Here is a 16,748-nt window from a genome sequence, read left to right on the forward strand (position 1 = left end):
GCCGTACTCGGAGCCTGCTAGTGGTTTAGCTCCATTCAGTGGCAGAAAACACAGCGCAGCGGTTTCTGACGTGGTATACACAGAGTATTTTGGAGCTGACAAAACCTACCTTTAACCCCAAAGGGACACAGCCTTATTTCACCTTAAGGACCAGGCCATTTTTTGCAAATCTGACCAGTGTCACTTTAAGTGCTGATAACTTTAAAACGCTTTGACTTATCCAGGCCATTCTGAGATTGTTTTTTCATCACATATTGTACTTATTGTGCACTTTTTGCATAAAAAAAATACCTAATTTACCAAAAATTTGAAAAAATTTGCAAATTTCAAAGTTTCAGTTTCTCTACTTCTGTAATACATAGTAATACCCCCAAAAATTGTGATGACAATTCCCCATATGTCTACTTCATGTTTGAATTATTTTGGGAATTATATTTTATTTTTGGGGATGTTACAAGGCTCAGAAGTTTAGAAGCAAATCTTGAAATTTACAAAAACCCAATTTTTAGGGACCACTACAGGTCTGAAGTCACTTTGCGAGGCTTACATAATAGAAACCACCCAAAAATGACCCATCTAAGAAACTACACCCCTCAAGGTATTCAAAACTGATTTTACATACGTTGTTAACCCTTTAGGTGTTGCACAAGAGTTATTGGCAAATGGGGATGAAATTTGAGAATTACATTTTTTTGCCTAATTTTCCATTTTAACCCAAACAAAGCAAGGGTTAACAGCCAAACAAGACTGTATCTTTATTGCCCTGACTCTGCCGTTTACAGAAACACCCAATATGTGGCCGTAAACTACTGTACGGCCACACAGCAGGGCGTAGAGTGAAAGGTGCGCCGTTTGGTTTTTTGAAGGCAGATTTTGCTGGACTGGTTTAGTTACACCATATCCCATTTGAAGCCCCCCTGATGCACCCATAGAGTAGAAACTCCCTAAAAGTGACCCCATTTAAGAAACTACACCCCTCAAGGTATTCAAAACTGATGTTACATACGTCGTTAACCCTTTAGGTGTTGCATAAGAGTTATTGGCAAATGGGGATGAAATTTGAGAATTTCATTTTTTTGCCTAATTTTCCATTTTAACCCATTTTTCCACTAACAAAGCAAGGGTTAACAGCCAAACAAGACTGTATCTTTATTGCCCTGACTCTGCCGTTTACAGAAACACCCAATATGTGGCCGTAAACTACTGTACGGCCACACAGCGGGGCGTAGAGGGAAAGGTTCACCGTTTGGTTTTTGGAGGGCTGATTTTTATAGACCGGTTTATTTACAACATGTCCTGTTTCAACTCCCCTGATGCACCCCTGGAGTAGAAACTCCCTAAAAGTGACCCCATATTGGAAACTACGGGATAAGGTGGCATTTTTTGGGGACTATTTTTAGGGTACATATGATTTTTGGTTGCTCTATATTACATTTTTGTGAGGCAAGGTTACCAAAAGTTGAAATTCTGAAATTTCATCTCCATTTCCCATTAACTGTTGAGGAACTCCTAAAGGGTTAATAAAGTTTGTATAATCAGTTTCTGAATACCTTGAGGGGTGTAGTTTCTTAGATAGGGTCACTTTTCGGGAGTTTTTACTCTAGGGGGGCATCAGGGGGGCTTCAAAAGGGACATGGTGTCAATAAAAAGGCCATCAAAATCGGCCTTCCAGAAACCATGTCGGTCCTTTCCTTTTGCGGCCTCCCTTTTACTGATACAGCAGTTTACTACCACAAATGTGGCATTTCTGTAAACTGCAGTATCAGGGTAATAAATATTAACTTTTGTTGGGTTGTTAACCCTTGTTTTGTTACCGGAAAAAACTTATTGAAATGGAAAAGTGCCAAAAATAGAGGTTTTGGCACCGTTTTTTTTGTGTTTTTTTTGACCGTGTTAATCTGGGGGGTTAGGTCATGGGATATTTTTATAGAGGAGATTCTTATGGACGCGGCGATACCTAAGAATTTTTGCAATTATTTAGGTTTTTGACTATATTATCCTTTTTGATACAAAAGTGTCATTTTTTTATTTATTTTTTATCCGATTATCTTATGTGGGGGCTCATTTTTTGCGGGATAAGCGGACGATTTTAATGGCACTATTTTGGGGGCTATATGAGTTTTTGATCGCTTGCTATTAAACTTTTTGTTATGTAAGGTGACAAAAAATTCTTTATTTGCACCTTTTTTTTTTTTTTTGGACTGTGTTAATCTGGGGGGTTGGTCATGGGTTATTTTTATAGCGGCAATACCTAATATGTCTACTTTTAATAAATTATTTTAGTTTTTTTGGGTGTCTCAAGTCTGAGAACCAGTTTTTTTATCCGATGTCCGTGCTAAATTGGGATATAAATTTAGTACTCCATGGAAGTGTGATACTCCTTGAAGCAACCAATAATGCAGAGGCCCGGATGATCGAAGCACGTGTCACATTGAGTTGTGGTGTCCTTCCGTATCCCCCTCCTGTGACACACTCTGCACCTTTTTTGGGTTCGTCCCTTCTTTCCAGTATGGGGGACCACACCTGGAAAGTGTTGGTCAGGGACGATCCAGGCGCCTACAGTTCCAGAGGTACTCCGGCCTGCTCTTTCCCGGTCAGAAAAGATCAGGGCCTTGAGGACTGCCTCATAGAACTGGAGGAATGTCCCTGTGTTGCCAGCGCTCCGGGACAGCACAAAAGAGTTGTACATGGCAACCTGTACCAAGTAGACCGCAACTTTTTTGCACCATACCCGGGTTTTGCGCATGGCGTTATATGGCTTGAGGACTTGATCAGAGGGATCAACTCCTCCCATATACCGATTGTAGTCAATGATACAATCGGGCTTGAGGACCATTGCCGCAGTACCTCGCACAGGGACAGGGGTGATGCCGTTACCATGAATTGTGGACAGCATAATGACATCCCTCTTGTCCTTATACCTGACCAGCAACAGGTTTCCAGTGGTAAGGGCACGGGTATCACCCCTTGGGATAGATACCTGGAGGGGGAGGGTAGGGAGGCCGCGTAGATTTTTCCGCACGGTCCCACAAGCGGACGTGGATCTAGCGGCAAGGGACTGGAACAAGGGGATACTGGTATAAAAGTTATCCACGTAAAGGTGGTAACCCTTATCTAGCAGTGGGTACATAAGGTCCCACACAAGTTTCCCGGTAACACCCAGAGTGGGGGGACATTCTGGGGGTTGAATCCGGGAATCTCGCCCCTCGTATACACAAAATTTGTAAGTGTACCCTGAGGTACTCTCACAAATTTTGTATAGCTTCACGTCATACCTCGCCCGCTTGGAGGGCACATACTGGCGGAAAATGAGTCTCCCCTTGAATGCAATGAGAGACTCATCAACCGCGACCTCCCTTCCAGGTACATAGGCCTCCATGAATTTGGCCCCAAAGTGATCGATGACCGGCCGTATCTTATACAGACGGTCATGGGCAGGATCACCTCGGGGGGGGGGACATGCTGCATTATCTGAATAATGCAGACATTTCCGGATGGCCTCAAACCGGGAGCGTGTCATGGCCGTACTGTAAAGTGGGGTCTGGTATAGGACGTCCCCACTCCAGTACAGCCTGACACTGGGTTTCTTGACCAGGCCCATATGCAGCACGAGGCCCCAAAATGTCCTCATTTCGGCTGCACTGACCGGCGTCCAGCCACCGGGCCTGGCCAAAAAGGAGTCCGGGTGTTGAGCAACGAACTGTTGGGCGTACAGGTTTGTCTGCTCCACCATCAGATTTACCAGTGGGTCACTGAAAAAATGACAAAAAAAGTCATATTCAGTGTAGCCCACTGTGGAAATCTGGATTCCTGATTGGCCTACAAAATCAGGAATCACGGGCTCGTATCGCTCTGGGCTACACCAGACTAGTTCACTGGCAGGGTGCTCCGGTGGATTTAACTGGTGGGCTGGGAAACGAGTCCCAGAGCTGCTCGTACTAGGCTGGGCCACAGGGTCCCTAACATGGCGGTCCCCTTGCTCAGCCTGGCGGCGTCTCCGCCGCCTTGGGGTCTCATCATCATCGCAAGATGATGAGGAGGACGCGGATGACAACAGGAATGTGGGGTCATCCTCGTCCTCACTGGGACTCTCGGAGTCGGAGGCAAGCTGGGCGTATGCCTCCTCGGCCGAGAACGTCCAGCAGGCCATAGGGGAGTGTGTGTCTGCGTGTGTATGTGCGTGCGTGTAAATCTTTATTTGGTGTGCGTGTGTGTGGGGGCACGGGTGTTCGCGAACTCACCCTAAAACTAACAGAAAATAAATAAATAAATAACTAAAAAAAGGGCAAAAAATGAGAAGTTTTTTTTTCAAAACCGCTGATAAACCGTCCGAAGTGGGGTGTGCGATTCGCTAACAATGTCACCATCACCTCTCAGGATCGCAGGATGGTGATTGGTGGGGTGAAATCTTGTTCCGGGTTATCGGGTCTTCAGAGACCCGAATAACCCGGAAACGCAGAAAACAGCAGGTCTGAATTGACCTGCAGTTTTCTGCGATCGCCGACATGGGGGAGTCACAGGACCCCCCGGCGCATTTAGCCTAGATGCCTGCTCAATGATTTGAGGAGGCACCGGGTTCCGATCACCGCCCGCCGTGCGGCGGTGATCGGAACCATACATGACATACCGATGCGTCATGTGTCCTTAAGTACCAGGACATCATGACGTACCGGTACGTCATGTGTCCTTAAGAGGTTAAAGGGATTGTGTAATTTTTCCTTTGTAAGTTAAATGTATTTCACACCTCCACTAGGTGGCAGCAGTGTACTGGTTACCTTTTCATGTGACTGCTGATATTGCCAGATATTCAGACAGAAAACACAACACAGGTGTGAATACAGTCTTACCATAACTTGTTAACCCCTTCTCACCCTGTGACAGTTTATTACATCATGGGAACTATGTAGTTCCAGTCAATTGACATAATAGCAGAAGTTGTTCCTGTGTGGTCGCTGTGGGAGGCCAGTTTTGACTGAAAAGCAGGCTCCAGGCCTGGCTGTTTAATGCCTTGGATGCTGCAAACAATAGCAACCGTAGCATCTAAGGAGTTTAAGAGACGAGAGGGGCTTCCTATGTCAGCACGTTGCAACAAAATTGTGTGGCGCCACTGGGTTGCTATAGGAGTAGGAGGCCTAACAAAGGCCTCCAGGTCAGCCATGTGCAGAAGTGTAATAGCACCTATGGCAGAGTCTAATAGTATACTTTTTGGATTGTAGGGTGGTCATAACAATGGGAAAAAGCAGTGTATAATGTGATGGAAAAATGAATCCAGCCAGCAAAGGAGGCAATATGGACAATCACAATACATTAGTAAGTGCCTTGTATTAACTTTCTCTACATGATAAATACTATTTACTGAAGTGACACAATCCCTTTAAGGCCTCAGGCACACAGCCGTTGCCCGGCAGTGGCCATTTTGCGGCCCGCAATCCAGAGCTGCGGGTTCATACATGTTCTGTTTTTTTGCTGTGTGGACAAATCAAAGATCCATTCAAGTTGAATAGGTCTCGATTTGTCATGGTCGCCGCACGGACATTGCCCGTGCATTAGGGACCGCAAATTGCAGTCCCCTATGCACGGAACGACCACGCAACGGCCGTGTGCATGAGGCCTGAGGCTGAGTTCACATGTATTTTTAGCATCTGTTATGCACACGTTGCCTTTGTTTTAGCCATTTCTGTCTAAAATTCGTTATTTTAGACTGCAAAAAAAAATTATGTAGGAATTTTTCCCTCTAAAATAACGGATCCCAGACGGAAATGGCTAAAAAGCATGCAACACGTGCATAACTGAGCATAACGGATGCTTAAAATACAAAAGAACGGAAAGCTAAACGGTGATGTGAACCTGGCCTAACAGGCGCTCCAGCACTAAGATCCCGTTGGAGATTGCCACTACATCTGGATTTCTGTCACCTTAATATACTGTCCTCAGATAAGGCAGCACAAATAGGTGACAAACCCCCTTTAATTTCTACCTCTCCATGGCATAACATGTAAAGATTATTTGGATTTCATTCACACTTGACATAAGTGCAGAAATTAGTCAAGATTAGTATTTGAAAAGAAAAAGTGATCAGGAAGGTAATGTCCCCTTTAACTCTGATGTTGACATCACCATGGCAACTGCAGTAAACAGACAGCGATTGGTCGGCTTGAATCTAAAAAACATCAGTTGGCTCCTTGGGAGATGAAACTGATTTTATGGTTAGTGATGAATTTTGGAGACACCTGGAGGAGCTGCTTTTGCGTCCACTGCTCACGGTGGGATTTCTGGGGTAAGATACTGAGACATATCTAACCGTTATATTCAGGTGCGGGATATCTCCGTATATAACTGGTGTGTTTTTAGTAAGCTACAATAAATGCAATAAAACAGGAAAAGATGTTTAGCGTTTTCCCTAAATTTGAACGGTTTATTATGTCTAGGGAAAATAGGACTTTTGGTCAGGTCTACAACACTTGTGGTGAAGTTACCGAAAGAAAGGTGAAGTATAAAGAATGGCAGACACTGCAGATGATTGCATTAGGGCCTTATTCGCACAGTCAGTGTTTGGTCAGTGATTTCCATCAGTGATTTTGGTCCAAAACACAGGTGCAGATCTTTCCCTTCTACCTTATGTCTGTGTAGGATCCACTCCTGGTTTTGGCTCACAATCACTGATGGAAATCACTGACCAAACACTGACTGTGTGAATGAAGCCTTAAAATGTGAAAATTCTTGGCGTCATTAAACTCATCTCATGTAGTGTCCTGTAAGTGAGGTTCTTTATATGCATTGCGGCTTTAGGCCTCATGCAGTCACTTCAATGGGGCCGCAAAAGATGTGGACAGCACTCCGTGTGCTGTCCGTATCCGTGGCTCCGTTCCGCGGCCCCGCTAAAAAAATATAACATGTCCTATTCTTGTCCGTGCTTTGCGGACACGAATAGGCATTTATATTGCCGGCGCAAATTGCAGAAGGCAACACGGGCGGCTTCCGTTTTTTGCGGATCTGCGGTTCGCGGACCGCAAAAAAAGTCACAGTCATGTGTATGAGGCTTGTGAAACCAGCTTTTTTGGATTGAACCCTTAAATGCAAATCTTGCTCTATTACTACAGGCACAGTCATATAAACATCGGAAAAACCCTCCCAAAAAGGGTAATTTTTTATTCAGACAGTTGGTTGGGCTGGTATGAGTTAATTTGCATCCTCCCCTCCAAGCCTTAGGGTGCCTGTACACAGGTGTAGGGTAAGGAGCAGAAAGTCAGCACAAATTTCTGTACGGAATTCTGTGCGCTTCTGTAACAAAAACCGCATGAGCAGAGTGGGCGCGATATCCGCCAGGGGCCTTCTGTTTTAAACTGCAGTCACCTGGGACTAATGTAATCGTAATGACCAAGAATAAAAATAATAGGTCAGTTTTAATGCATAGGAAACGGTGCTTATAAAAACTAATATAAAACTGTTGCAGAATTGTTTATTTTTTTATAATTCCACCCCATTTGAAATTTGTTTCCGCTTCCCATTCACATTGTATGCTACTGTAAATGGCGCCATTAGAAAGTACATCTTGTACTGCAAAAGACAAGCCCTGATACGGCTATGTGAATAAAAAATAAAAGTATGCTTGATTCTTTTATTACCCAAATTGCTGTTTTATGCTTAATAGGGTCTCAGTGCACGATTTGGGAATACTTTTTATACTTCTTTTTGCAACCCTTTAAGAATCTCCATTGGGCTGAGACTACATGTACATTTTTTATGTGACGACATCAACAAAATCACAGAAAATGACAGAATGTTGGAAATGAGTGAGTATCAGAAGTTGCAGTTGTCCAGTTCACTTAGCGAATGAAAGGTGAGGTGTGACAAGTTACAATGGACATCGGGGTCACTCGTTGTTTGATACTAGATTGAGACACGGGGTCCATCCTGATAGACAGTATGTGTTAAAGAGTCCAACAACTGCTGGAATATTTATGTCATGTTTTCTTTTTAATTCAGACACAATCTTCAGTCTCCGCAGTCTTCACAGAGAACCTTCTCACCGACCACAGGAGAAAACATCAACAGGCATTACATATATTCTCAGTGTATAGTATATTCCTAAATAGCGTCTGTCAGCATGATCAACCCTATTAAACCAGGCATGTTGCCTGGTAGGGTTGATCATGCCATTAAAATGATACCTTAGTATCTTTGTATATAGCAGCATTCCTTAAATATCAGTTTTTTTATTATTATGCAAGTTCGCTCTTTTGAGCAGAAGGGGATGGCCAGAAGCCTTGGAGCTCCGCTTTTGAAATGTCCATCTCCTCTCTGATTGACAGGGCCTGACATCTTGCCTAGCCCAGGATTTTCGTGCCTGTGCTGTGACTCAGTTCTTGTGGACCTTCCTGAGCAGATTCCGACTGCACATGCAGTTCGGTGTCTTCACTTCCAGGTGAAGTCTTGCATCATTGGAGCATGCACTTTCTGGATCTGCACTGTTTGAGAAGTGGCAGCAGATCGATGTGCACAAGTGCCGAGTCACAGTCCACGTCCCTGCCACAGCTCTGTTTACTCTGTTTTTATTGCAACATGTCCTCAACATGTCCTCAATATTGGAAAATAGTTGCTGCCGTAAGTAATGTCACTGTCATGTGACTTAGGGCTCATGTGTGCCGGCCTTGCCTCTGTTGCGGTCCGCATGCACTACTTTTTTGCTGTGTAGAGGCACGGACAGAAAACCCACGGAAGCACTCTGTAGTGCTTTCATGGGATTCCAATCTGTGCCTTTGTTGTCTATATATAGGGTAAGTGTAGCCTATATAGTGGATGCATAGGGTAAATGTAGTCTATATAGTGGATGTATAGGGTAAGTGTAGTCTATATAGTATGTATATAGGTTAAGTGTAGTCTACATAGTGTTAGTGTACTCTATATAGTGTGTACATAGGGTAAGTGTAATTTATATTGTGTCTGTATATTGGGTAAGTGTAGTGTAGTGTATTTTGTGTATGTATAAGGTAAATGTAGTGTATATAGATAATGTATAGGGTAAGCGTAGTCTATGTAGTATGTATTAGTGTATAAACAGTAAGTGTACTCTATGTGTTGTGTTTATAGAATGTGTCAGCTATATAGTTAGTCTGTATATAGGGTAAGTGTATATAGTGTATGAATAAGGTGTAGTGTAATAGTGTGTATATAGGATAACCGTAGTTTATATAGCGTATGTGTGTAGGATAAGTGTAATCTATATAGTGTCTGTATATAGAGTAAGTGTAGTGTATATAGTGTATGTATATGGTAAATTTAATATATGTAGTGTATATATAGAGTAAGTAGTGTCTATAAAGTTTCTATATATGGTAAATGTAGTCTATACAGTATGTAGATAGGGGAAGTGTAGTCTACCTAGCATGTGTATAGAAGGTAAGTGTAGTCTACATAGTGTGTGTATATAAGGTAAGTGTAGTCTACATAGTGTGTGTATATAAGGTAAGTGTAGTCTACATAGTGTGTGTATATAAGGTAAGTGTAGTCTACATAGTGTGTATACAGGATAAGTGAATCTTTATAGTGTTTGTGCATAGGGTAAGTGTAGTGTATATATTGTATTATACGGTAAGTGCAACGATTTTAGTGTATGTGTAGGGTAAGTGTAGTCTATGTAGTGTGTATATAGGATTGGTGTAATCTATAATGTGTCTGTATACTGGATAAGGCTAGTGTATATAGTATATGTATAGGGTATGTGTAGGTAATATAGTGTGTACACAGGGTAAGTGTAGTGAATAGTGTATTTGTAATGCAAGTGTAGTTTACATAGTGTGTACATAAGATAGGTGTAATCTATATAGTATGCTTATAGGATAAGCGTAATATATTTAATGTCCGCATATAAGGTAAGTGTAATATATATAGCGTTTATATAGAATAAGAAATCTATATAGTGTCTGCATATAAGATAAATGTAGTGTATATAGTTTATATATATGGTAAGTGTACTGTATATAGCATATATATAGTGAAGTCTATGTAGTGTATATATAGGATAACTGTAGTCTTTAAGTTTTATATATAATATAAGTGTAATATTTATAGTTACTTATGTATATTGGGTATGTGTAGAGTATATAGTGTATGTATAGTATATATAGTGTTTGTACAGGGTAAGTGTTTTGTAATTTATACAGTGCCTGTATATTGGCTAAGAGTATCATATATATATATATTGTATGCATGTGGTATATGTAGTCTATATAGTGTGCACATACGGTAAGTGTAGTGCATATAGTGTGCATATATGATAGTTATTCTACATAGTGTCTGTATATAGGGTAAGTGTAGTGTATATATGTTATATATGTAGGGTAAGTATAATGTATATATTGTATGTATAGAATAAGTGTAATTTATATAGTTTCTGTATATTGGGTAAGTTTAGTGTATATAGTGTATGCATATTATATTTCTCATCAATGCAGTGTGTATTTACTGCAAGTGTAGTGCATTTAGTGTGTATATATAGGATAAATAATCTATATATTGCCTGTATATAGGGTAAGTGTAGTATATATAGTGTATGTATAGTGTATATAGTGTGTGTTTAGGGTAAGTGTAGTGTATATAGTGAATGTGTCAGGTAAGTGTAGTCTACATAGTGCGTACATAGGATAGGTATAATCTATATAGTGTGCTTATAGGATAAGCGTAAACTATTTAATGTCTGTATATAAGGTAAGTGTAGTATATATAGTGTGTTTATATAGGATAAACAATTTATATAGTGTCTGCATATAGGATAAACATAGTGTATATAGTTTATATATATAGGGTAAGTGTACTGTATATAGTATACTTATAGTGTAGTATATGTAGTGTGTATATAGTATAAGTGTTGTCTTTATGTTTTGCATACAGGATAAGTGTAATCTTTATAGTTAGCCTGTATATAGTGTATGCATAGTGTTTTATTTAGTGCATAGTGTAATTTATATAGTATGTGTATATAGGGTAAGTGTAGAGTATAATTTGCATGTATAGGATAAGTGTAATTTTTATAGTATCTGTATATGCGGTAAGTGTAGTGTATATAGTGTATGTATATGATATGTGTAGTTAATATAATGTGAGCATACGGTAAGTGTAGTGCATATAATGTGTATAAATGATAATTAATCTACATAGCGTCTGTATATATGGTAAGTATAGTGTATTTAATGTATGTATAGTATATATAGTGTTATATAGGGTAAGTATAGTGTATATAGTGTATGTGTAAGGTAAGTGTAGTCTACATAGTGTGTACATAGGTATAATCTATATAGTGTGCTTATAGGATAAGTGTAATCTATTTAATGTCTGCACATAAGGTAAGTGTAGTATATATAGTGTGTATATAGGGGTAAGCAATTTATATAGTGTCTGCATATAGGATAAATGCAGTGTATATAGTTTATGTATAGAGTAAGTGTATTGTATATAGTATATCTGCATAGTGTAGTCTATGTAGTATGTATATAGCATAAATGTAGTATTTATGTTTTGTATATATGATAAGTGTAATTTTTATAACTAGTCTGTATATTAGGTATGTGTAGAGTATATAGTAAATGTATAGTGTATATAGTGTTTGTACAGGGTAAGTGTTGTTTAATTTATATATTATCTGTATTTAGGGTATGTGTAGTATATATATATATATATATATATATATATTATGTGGGGTAAGTGCAATGTATATATTGTATGTATAGGATATGTGTAATTTATATAGTTTCTGTATATGGGGTAAGTTTAGTGTATATAGTGTATGTATATGATATGTGTAGTCATTATAGCGTTACATACGGTAAGTGTAGTGTATATAGTGTTTATATAGGATACTTCATCTATAAAGTGTCTGTATATAGGGTAAGTGTAGTATATATAGTGTAGGTATAGTGTATATAGTGTGTGTGTGTGTGTGTGTATAGGGTAAGTGTAGTGTATACAGTTTATGTGTAAGGTAAGTGTAGTCTGCATAGTGTTTACATAGGATAGGTGTAATCTATATAGTGTGCTTATAGGATAAGTGTAATCTATTTAATGTCTGTAAAAAAGGTAAGTGTAGTGTATATAGCGTGTATATAGGATAAGCAATCAATATAGTGTCAGCATATAGGATTAATGTAGTGTATATAGCATATGTATAGTGTAGTCTATGTACAGGGGCGTAGCTATAGGGGGTGCAGAGGTAGCAGTCGCTACCGGGCCCAGGAGCCTGAGGGGGCCCACAGACCCTTGTGCCGCATATGAAGACACCAGTATTATAGAAAGTGCATGCTGGTCAAGTTACACCTCTGGCTGGAGGGAAGGGTTTAGGTCAAAAATTTGGCATGGGGGAGGGGGTGCCTGCATGAAGGCTATGTGCTCCCCTGCCACTGGCAACAAAGCACTAAGGAAAGGGCGGCCCAAGCAGAACTCTTGCACCAGGGCCCATGACCCTTTAGCTACGCCCCTGTCTATGTAGTGTGTATATAGGTGTAATCTTTATACTTAGTCTGTATATTGAGTATGTGTAGAGTATATAGTGTATATATCATGTATATAGTGCTTGTATAGGGTATGTGTACAGTATATATTGTATGTATAAGGCAAGTATAATGTATATAGTGTATATTTAGGGTACATGTACTCTATGTAATGTATATATAGAGTAAGAATAGTCTAGTGTATATTTACGGTAAGTGTAGTCTATATAGGATGTATATCAGGTAAGTGTAATGTAGTATATATATACACTCACCTAAAGAATTATTAGGAACACCTGTTCTATTTCACATTAATGCGATTATCTAGTCAACCAATCACATGGCAGTTGCTTCCATGCATGTAGGGTTGTGGTCCTGGTCAAGACAATCTCCTGAACTCCAAACTGAATGTCATAATGGGAAAGAAAGGTGGGCTACAACAGCAGAAGACCCCACCGGGTACCACTCATCTCCACTACAAATAGGAAAAAGAGGCAACAATTTGCACGAGCTCACCAAAATTGGACTGTTGAAGACTGGAAAAATGTTGCCTGGTCTGATGAGTCTCGATTTCTGTTGAAACATTCAAATGGTAGAGTCTGAATTTGGCGTAAACAGAATGAGAACATGTATCCATCATGCCTTGTTACCACTGTGCAGGCTGGTGGTGGTGGTGTAATGGTGTGGGGGATGTTTTCTGGGCACACTTTAGGCCCCTTAGTGCCAATTGGCCATCGTTTAAATGCCACGGGCTACCTGAGCATTGTTTCTGACCATGTCCATCCCTTCATTACCACTATGTACCCATCCTCTGATGGCTACTTCTAGCAGGATAATGCACCATGTCACAAAGCTCGAATCATTTCAAATTGGTTTCTTGAACATGACAATGAGTTCACTGTACTAAAATGGCCCCCACAGTCACCAGATCTCAACCCAATAGAGCATCGTTGGGATGTGGTGGAACGGGAGCTTCGTGCCCTGGATGTGCATCCCTCAAATCTCCATCAACTGCAAGATGCTATCCTATCAATATGGGCCAACATTTCTAAAGAATGCTATCAGCACCTTGTTGAATCAATGCCACGTAGAATGAAGGCAGTTCTGAAGGCAAAATGGGGTCCAACACCGTATTAGTATGGTGTTCCTAATAATTCTTTAGGTGAGTGTATATACTGTGCATACACATGGTAAGTGTAGTCTATATAATGTATGTGAAAGGTAAGTGTAGTCTATGTATAGGGTAAATGTATGCAGTGTGTATATAGGATCAGTGTAATTTATATAGTGTCTGTATATAGGTTAAGTGTAGTGTATATAGTGTATGATATCACTTCCTGCATGATATCCATAAAATGTTACACAGTAATAGGAGAAAAGTTCTGTTCTAAATTTTACATTTTAGAAAAATCAAAGCTTGGCCTCCGCCACATTATGCACCAAAAACAAAAAAGCTTTTCCTCTGCAGTGACTGACTATACAAACATTGCATAGTGTACCAGTTGCAATCAATATCGTTATAACATTGCATGGCTTGAATTCTATTTCATATACAGTATTAAATTCACATCTGTTTTGTTAGCCCTTTTGCAGTGCTTAATCCCTCCTTGTTTAGGTGGGTCCCTACACTAACACGTTATACAAATAAAAGGATATATTGAGTGTCACTGGTGTTATCACTTGCAGTGTGCTTTTACATTATTTTATATACAGTAGTCAGTTGTTATAGAGAAACACCAATATACTGCTTATCAGTTTGGCTTTTCAAATTAATAGTGCAAATCAGTGTAAATCATGTTACAAAAAAAAAAAAAGAGTCTTAGTGTAGGGACCTATCTTAATGAGGTCGCCTTGGCGTGGCAGATGGGCTCACACAATGTCATCAGATTGTGTGCTAAGAACCTCATATTTTTAAAAGTGTGGGTGACAAGAGTCTTCTGAGAGTTTTTGAGCTTCCATATGTTAAGGAATTAAGCAGTTGTCCCTCTTGAAGCATAGATACATTCATAGAGATAGATGGCATCATTTATTTTTATTAAGGCTACGCCATGAGTGGGCAGCACGGTGGCTCACCGGTTGGTACTGGTGCCTTGCAGTGCTGGGGTCCTAGGTTCGAATCTGACCAATAACAACATCAGCATGGAGTTTGTATATTCTCCCTGTGCTTGTGTGGTTTTCCTCCAGTTTCCTCCTACACTCCAAAGACATACTGATAGGGAACTTAGCTTGTGAGCCCCATTAAGGACAGTTGGATGCTAATGTCTGTAAAGAGCTGTGGTATATAGCAGCGCTATAAAAGTGCATAAAATAAATACATAAATTAGGTCTGGACACCTTGGGAGACTTTTTGAAGATTATGGGTTTCTACTGTAAAACACCATAAATGCATTTTCATTCAGACATAAGGTGCAACAAATAATGACTGTTGGGCTCCACGTTTACCCCTATCTTATATACAGGGTGGCCCACGAAAAAGTAGCCCACCTCCAGCGATAGTATGACAAGATGAATGAGCAAGTGAATTGTTATTTTTTTAATTACCCACAAGTCACAAAAGATGCTGAAAGTGGTCCCTGTTCCGGTTTATGCATCTTTGGGCACATCGGATTATGTTGGCCGATACTGCTTGCAGCTCTACAGCAGTGATGCTGCAGAAACAAAAATGTCCTGCTCTTTCCAACAAGATGGGACAACATGCCACACCTCACTGGCACGGATTCATGAACTGTTGATGTAGGAGCAAGGGGTTATGGCCACCACGTTCCTCAGACTTGTCCTCATGCAATTTTGATCTGTTGGGAAATTAAAAAAAGAAAATGTCCGCTAACAATCCACATCCCTGGATGAACTCAAGGAAAATATCACAAACACTATCAGCAACATTACGAGTAGTATCAGCCGACATAATCCGACATGCCCAAAAATGCTTAGATATGAATGGGGACCACTTTCTGCATCGTGTGGCATGTGGGTTATTAAAGAAACAATCCACTTGCTCATTCATTTTGTCATACTATTGCTGGAGACTGTCTACTTTTTCGTGGACCACCCTGTATCACCCCTTCTCAACATAGAGAAGGAATACATGATGACCTTTCTATGTGTGTCATTCCTATGCAATGACCTATTTGCGTATATTCTCCTACTAGTGACATCACTGTGTGCATTATTGCTATTTTGTGACATAACTGTGTAAATTATCTACAATATGTACAATAAAGTGACTTCAACTTTTACATTATCCTTGTGCATCAGGGAGACCATAATAATCATAAAATCCATGTACTGGAATTGCTGCAGAAGGTGGACATGATAGAGTGGGGCACAAGTCTATTTTGCTATGAAGCCCCACGGTTACTTGCTATGCCCCTGGAATGTACATTACATATAACAATTCTGCAAGCAGCTACATTCTTTCAGGGAGCTGTCAGAATGGCCAGAGCTGCTGCACAGATTTAGGGGGTCATTTACTACACTGAAATACTCCTAAATTAGGCTTATTTCAGGCGCAGATGCGGGTCAATGCTTAGTTGCTGTTTTAGGCGTAGAAAGTGGATGCGCTGAAGTTATGCAGAGGCATGCGCCTCTTCATAACTTCAGCGGATACCCCGCTACCTACAGGCTTTTATTATGACTGGCGTCTAAAACGCCGGTCCTAATAAATGTGCCCCTTAATTTCAACAGAACTTAAAGAGAACCTGTCACCTCACCACCTTTTCCCGGCACCCCCACCGATCAGCTCTCTCGCTGCTGCTGTCGCATAGACTATGTCATCACTATGACATATCAAAATCTGTGCTAAGGTGCTGGTACACAAATCTGATTTACCTGTCTGTATTGTTTTAATCGTTTATTCATAGAAAGTATTGTTGAACTGTAAATTTCCACTACTAAAACTCAAATGTTTAATCTATTGCCAAAAACACAGTACCAAAGCAAAAGTCCCCCAGACGCTGAACTCTGTGAACCTGAAATAGATCATAGTCAATTCTAATGTCACTAAAAGCCTGGGTTAATTTTGTAGTTTCCTAAAGTGATCTAGAAAAGGATGTGATGTGGGCCTCGCAATAATTTGATCATGTCAAAAAGAATAGGCGTGTGGTTTTTTTCTGACCTTGTGACACAAAGTGGGACTGGTTTCCACTGGTAAAAATGATAAAAAAAAGTACACAGTGTACTTCCCCTCTGGCTGCTGATACTGCTTCATGAATCAGCTGACGAGCTCTCACTTCATTCTACAATAACGTTTCTCAAAAGGTAACTAAA

The sequence above is a fragment of the Bufo gargarizans genome, chromosome 4, assembly GCF_014858855.1.
Source record: "Bufo gargarizans isolate SCDJY-AF-19 chromosome 4, ASM1485885v1, whole genome shotgun sequence".
NCBI lineage: Eukaryota > Metazoa > Chordata > Amphibia > Anura > Bufonidae > Bufo > Bufo gargarizans.